Raw genomic sequence first — 6490 nt, 5'->3', positions numbered from 1 at the left:
TTTTTTGTATTTAGAGTATTTCAAAATTCTTAACGGTTTCGCAGATACACGCAGTATTATTTCATATGGCGCTTTCAATGGTAAAATACGAGAGAAAAATCATTGGGTGGCTTTGATAAAAATTTACTGTGGAAAATGCCATATGAAATATAAAACCGCAAATATCTGGGAAAAAATTTTGAAATACTGTAAATACAAAAAATGTTCATTTTTTAATTCTCCGTCTATTGAGAAAAAAAAATTCCGTCCATTTAAAAAAACGAAGAAAAATTATTTTATATTTTAGAAAGTTTGGCGTAGAATTTTGAACATCCTGTATAATTTACGATATTCATATTTATAGCAAAGTCAGTATAGACCATCTAAAGTAAATACCTAATATAGTTTTGATTTCAGAATAGTTCTTTATTTTTAATAACAATTTTAATATGGCTAAAAAATATATATTTTGATTTATTTTTTAATATCTCTGAAACTAATCGAAATGTATTTATTCATATCTTAGGGTTATAAAGTGATCGGAAAGAAAGCCAAAATGCAATAATATACAGGGCGTTCCATTTAAAAAAAATCATCCAGGTCCATTCACACTTTTTTGAGCCACCCTCTAGAAGTTAAAATATTTTCCTGAAATACATCCTGGTACATACTTTAGGTTTGCACTTAAACAAAATTCTCAAGTTTTTTATTCTAGGAGCTACAGATGCCCGACGCACTATTGCCGGACCCTGTATGTCGCAGGCGTATTGAATAATTCGGCATTTTGCAAAAGACTAGGTATATTATAAAATGTCGGCATTTTAAACAAAAGAAGGAAATTTTACAAAGAGTCTATCAGTCAGTTCTTTTCAGTTACTCTTTAAAATGCCTATAAATAACTAACCTGTATTTGTCCAAGTGTTGTGAACATACATTTAATATGGTTATATGTATATGTATATTCGACAAATTGTATAAAATATTATTTTTACCCTTATTCTACGGCTATGCCTAAAGAATTTAAGGTACGAAAAATACCATCAACATTATTATTCTTCTCAGAAAGATGGGTGATGCAAATAAACAGAACCATTACCTTAAGATGAAATTTGGAAGAAATAGTCATAAATAGTTGCATCATTTTTAGTTTTCCTTTGTAATTCGTTTACTTTCAGACGCGATGTCTGGTTTCTATTTACTTAAGAAATGGTCATGTTTGTCCCTTTGCAAACCTACCTGAAAATATTATTAAGAAATAGTAGGTACGCCCGTGGATTTTCGGAGAGGGCATTCTCATAAAAGCACGGTCACAGAAGGGACCGGGGACATTCATAAAAATTTTTCATAGACGTAATACTGCTAAATTTATATTTTGTATTAAAAGTTTAAAAAATAAAAAGTAATAACAACTTAGTAAGAATTTAATTATAAAAAAAATAAAGAATAACATTCCCAACAAGTGGTGATACGAGTCAAATAGAGAACTACAACATTTGGTGGCAGCGACTACAAGATTGGTGACGACGGTGGTCCAATCCAGGATCACGACATTGGTGGCAGCGGTAAAAACTACCAAGGTTTCCTGAAGGTGCGCCAGACGCAGCAGAAAACCTACCAGTTTTTGGAAGAAGATAGAGGCAACGGGCAGTTCTTGAAGGTGCACCAAGAAGCAGCAAGAAGCCCGACACGAGACGTAGACATTGGGGACACTGAAGGAGCGCCAGACGCAGCAGCAAGTCTCCAGGGAAGCTTTTGTTTTCACCAGATGATGACGGGGTAAGTCTTTCATTTGTTTACTGTATTGTGACGCTACTGTTTTCTTCTGATTTTAGTTAGTTAGATTTAAGTTAAGACAATAATAATTCTGGGCTGCAAATAACAAAAAAAAAAAAAAAAATATTGCTTAAATTCGTAAATATTTTTTCTCTCTTCAAACTAAAAAATACATCTATAAAAATAAATAATAATTCTTAAACTAAAGTAATAAATCATTAATAAAATAATAATGGCAGGAGGTAAAGACGCAACTGATGTTCTGAATTTAATAAATTCATTTGATGGTCAGGGTGACGCAAATTCACTCCAATTTTTCTTAAAAAATTGTGATTCAATATTAAAAATTGTCAAAGTGGATCAAAAGAATTACTAGTAGATTTAATTTTTGGTACTAAATTAAAAGGGAAGGCACAAGAGGTAACACAATATAAACAGTTTCAAAATTGGGAAGAACTAAAAGATTTCTTATTAGAGCACTTTACTGATAAAAACACCACCATCGCATTTTCTAACACAAATAATGAATATAAAGCAACATTTTAGGAAACTGTAAAAGAATATGGCGATAGATTACAAATTCTCTTTAATAAATATAAAGAAACGTGTCACTTAAATTATGCAAATAACGAAGCTACTGTTTTAATAGAAAATTTAAACTCCATTTTAGTCAATACTTTTAGAAAAGGACTCAACGATGAAAAAATTCAAATGCGTATTATTGCCGAAAATACTACATATTTAGATAAAGCTTTATCATTAGCAATTGAAATGGAACTTGAGAATAATGACAGGTTTAAAAACTCGCATTTTAAAAATATAGGTTTTGTAGAGCGTGGAAATAGACAATTAAATAATCATTCTTCTAATAATTCCTGTTTATTTTGTTTTAAAAATAATCATTTAACATCACAGTGTAGACAGCTTAGGCAATACGAACAAAATAGTAACTCATATAATAGAAATGTACCTAGCAATAATCAGACACGCCCACCGCAAAATTTTAATAGCAATAATAATTTTTCAAATAGACAAGACGTAAATACAGTACAATATAATCAAGGACGTTTCACTAATCGAAACTACAACAATCAAAATTTTAATCAGAACAACGACGTGCGTAATTATAATCGTAATTATGGTAACAATTATAACAGTAATAATCCTCGTTCAAATTACAATAATAGATATTCTCAGAATCCAAGAAATTTTAATAACTCACAAGTTCCTCAACGGCAGCAAAATGTTTCGATACCTCAACAATCTCAAAATTTTTCTAATTACAATAATGAATCCAGTACTACCAATTTTAATAGTTCAAATAATAGATCACCACAACAAATTCAAACTATAAATTCTCAGTCGTTAATCAATTCAGCAGATAATTATTTTTCAGAACCGAGCACATCTCAAAATTTTTCGGGAAACGAGAGCGAAGCCTTGGTCGCGAGCAGCCGATTAAGCGCTTCTTAAAATTAGATAATAGCTGTTCTATGAATTACACACTACCTGAGCATAAAAATAAAATTAAAATTGAGCAAAACTTAATTGACATACCGCATAAATCAGTATTATTTTCCGATAGTTACCAACAATTAGAGATAATTAAAATCCCTTCTTTAGATATAAAAGATAAAGAATTACATCTTTTATTAGATACAGGGGCAGATATATCTTTATTGAAAGAATGTATCTTATTACAAAATAATCTAAAATTAAATAAAACTTGCATTATAGAATTAAAAGGTATAAGTAAAGAACCTGTATTTACTAAAGGTGTTTGTAACATCCCAATTAAATTAAACAATAACAAAGCAATAACTCATCCTTTTCACATTGTGCCAGATAGTATACCGATTAAAAGTGATGGACTATTAGGACGCGATTTTTTGCAAAAGTATAAAGCCAAAATAAATTACGAAGACGGAGTCATTAATTTTGAAGACAATTTTTTTAAAATTTTGCCGTCAGAAGCAACTACAATAATTCCCGCGAGATGTCAAATTATTGTACCTGCTCTAGCTAATTTATCTTCGTCCGAAGGCATAGTAGTTTCAAAACAATTATCCGAACATTTATATCTAGGGTCAAGCCTAACAAAAGTCCAGAACTATAAATGTTTAGTTAGCATATTAAATATTTCTAATGAAGCTCAAACTATCCATACACCTAGAGTGAATGTCGAACCTATTTCTTTTAATGAGTACGAATTTATAGAAACATATAATTATGACATTATCGATCGTTTTGCTAAAATAAGAAAAGAAATTAATCTAGACCAATTAAATGAAGAAGAAACTAATTCAGTATTAGATATTTGTAGAGATTTTAACGATATTTTTTACTTAGAAGGCGATAAACTAACAAGCACCAACACAATAAAACACACTATACCGACAGAAAGTAATAAAGGTCCTATTAACGTAAAACCTTATAGATTGCCTTTCAAACATAAAGAAATAATTAATGAACAAACTGAGCAAATGTTAAAAGACGGGGTAATTTCCGCTTCGGACAGTCCTTGGAATAGTCCTTTACTAGTTGTTCCTAAGAAAAGCGACCCATTATCACCTAAATTTAGAGTATGCGTTGATTTTCGAAAGTTAAATGAAATTACCATTGGAAACGCATATCCTCTACCTAATATAGCAGAAATTTTAGACCAGTTAGGAAAATCTCATTATTTTACTACCTTAGATCTTACTAGTGGATTTCATCAGGTAGAAATGGACGAAAAAGATAAAAATAAAACCGCTTTTAGCACTAATACAGGACATTACGTTTATAACAGAATGCCTTTCGGTTTAAAAGGAGCTCCCGCCACATTTCAAAGACTCATGAACACAGTTTTAAGCGGTCTTAATGGTATGAAATGCTTTATTTATTTAGATGATATAGTAATTTATGCAAACAACTTAAATGAACATAACGATAGATTAATTGAAGTTTTTCAAAGATTTAGACAACATAATTTAAAACTTCAACCTTCGAAGTGTCAGTTTTTACGAAAAGAATGTTTATACTTAGGTCACATTATTACAGAAAACGGCATTAAACCAGATCCATCAAAAATTCAATGTGTAACAAACTTTCCGCAACCTAAAAATCCTAAAGATATAAAATCTTTTTTAGGGCTTGTAGGATATTATAGGAAATTTATCAAAAATTTCGCTAAAATTGCTAAACCTTTAACCGAATTATTAAAAAAAGATTCTGTTTTTAATTGGGGTATAAAATGCGAAAATTCTTTCCAAATTCTTAAAGATAGTATAACTTTTCCACCTGTTCTCCAATACCCAGATTTTACCAAAGAATTTATTATAACAACAGATGCGAGTAATTTCGCAGTAGGAGCAATTTTATCGCAGGGTAAGGTTAATCATGATCGTCCAATAGCGTTTGCTAGTAGAACTCTAAATAAAGCAGAACAAAATTATTCAACTTCAGAAAAAGAGCTAACTGCAATCGTCTGGGCAGTAAAACATTTCCGTCCATATATTTTTGGCACAAGATTTAAAATTGTTACAGATCACAAACCCCTACTCTATATATTTAATATCAAAGACCCTGGTTCTCGTTTGACGCGTTTTAGAATAAAACTTGAAGAATATGACTATGAAATAATTTATAAAGCTGGAAAGATTAATACAAATGCTGATGCATTGAGTAGAATAGTTAGCACAACAAATGTCAATTCTATTATTACCAATTATGATAATTTTAAAACACATCTCGAAAGCCATATAATTATTAATTCCAAAGTCAAAGAAAAAAACACAAATCTGTTTGAAACACCACAACTTATACCTATAGTTTTATTTTTGCCAAAATTATTCAACAAAAACGACTTTAAAATTCTAGAAAAAAATAAACAAATTAATACATTTTTAGAACATTACGATAACACAAATCCTTTAGACATGCCGTCAGTTTTTCAGTATCAACAAAATAATTGTAATATATTTCTATTAACAGACAACGAAAATACATTCAGTGATATTAATTATGAAAATATTTGGTCTTGCTTACTAACTTTACGAAATATTATATCCAACGAAAAAACCGAACTATCATTTATAAAATATCATTACAACTCATTAGTCAAATGGGAAATCGTTCTTCCTATGATAAGATATATTTTTAAAGACCTCTATTCAGAAATTACAATATTTAACAACAGTCTTATCAACCCCTCAGATGCTGAAAAAGTTGTATTATTAAATGAAAATCACAATTGTCCATTAGGAGGTCATCAAGGGTCATCCCGCACATATAAAAAATTATCTCAATTATATACATGGAAAGGTATGAAAAAAGACATAAAAGAGTTTATAAAAAAATGTGAACTTTGTCAAAAAAATAAACAGTCTCGAAAAACAAAAATGCCTATGGTAATTACGACCACGGCATCAAAACCGTTCGAAAAATGTTTTTTAGATATAGTTGGACCACTACCAGAAACCGAAAATGGTCACAAATACATATTAACCTTTCAGGATGATTTAACAAAATATATAATTAATATACCTATGAGAAATCAAGAAGCTGTAACTGTAGCGCATCATTTTGTAACGAATATTATATGCATTTACGGAATACCTGACATGCTAGTCACAGATCAGGGGTCAAATTTTTTAAGTGATATTTTTAAAAGTACTTGCAAGTTTTTAAAGATAAAAAAGATCCAAACAACAAGTTATCACCCAGAGTCAAACGGAGCACTAGAACGCTCTCATAA

Source organism: Sitophilus oryzae, unplaced genomic scaffold (assembly GCF_002938485.1).
Source record: "Sitophilus oryzae breed Bouriz unplaced genomic scaffold, Soryzae_2.0 scaffold_882_pilon_pilon, whole genome shotgun sequence".
Lineage (NCBI taxonomy): Eukaryota > Metazoa > Arthropoda > Insecta > Coleoptera > Curculionidae > Sitophilus > Sitophilus oryzae.
The sequence above is the reverse complement of the archived record's forward strand: the minus strand, read 5'-3'. Positions refer to the sequence as shown.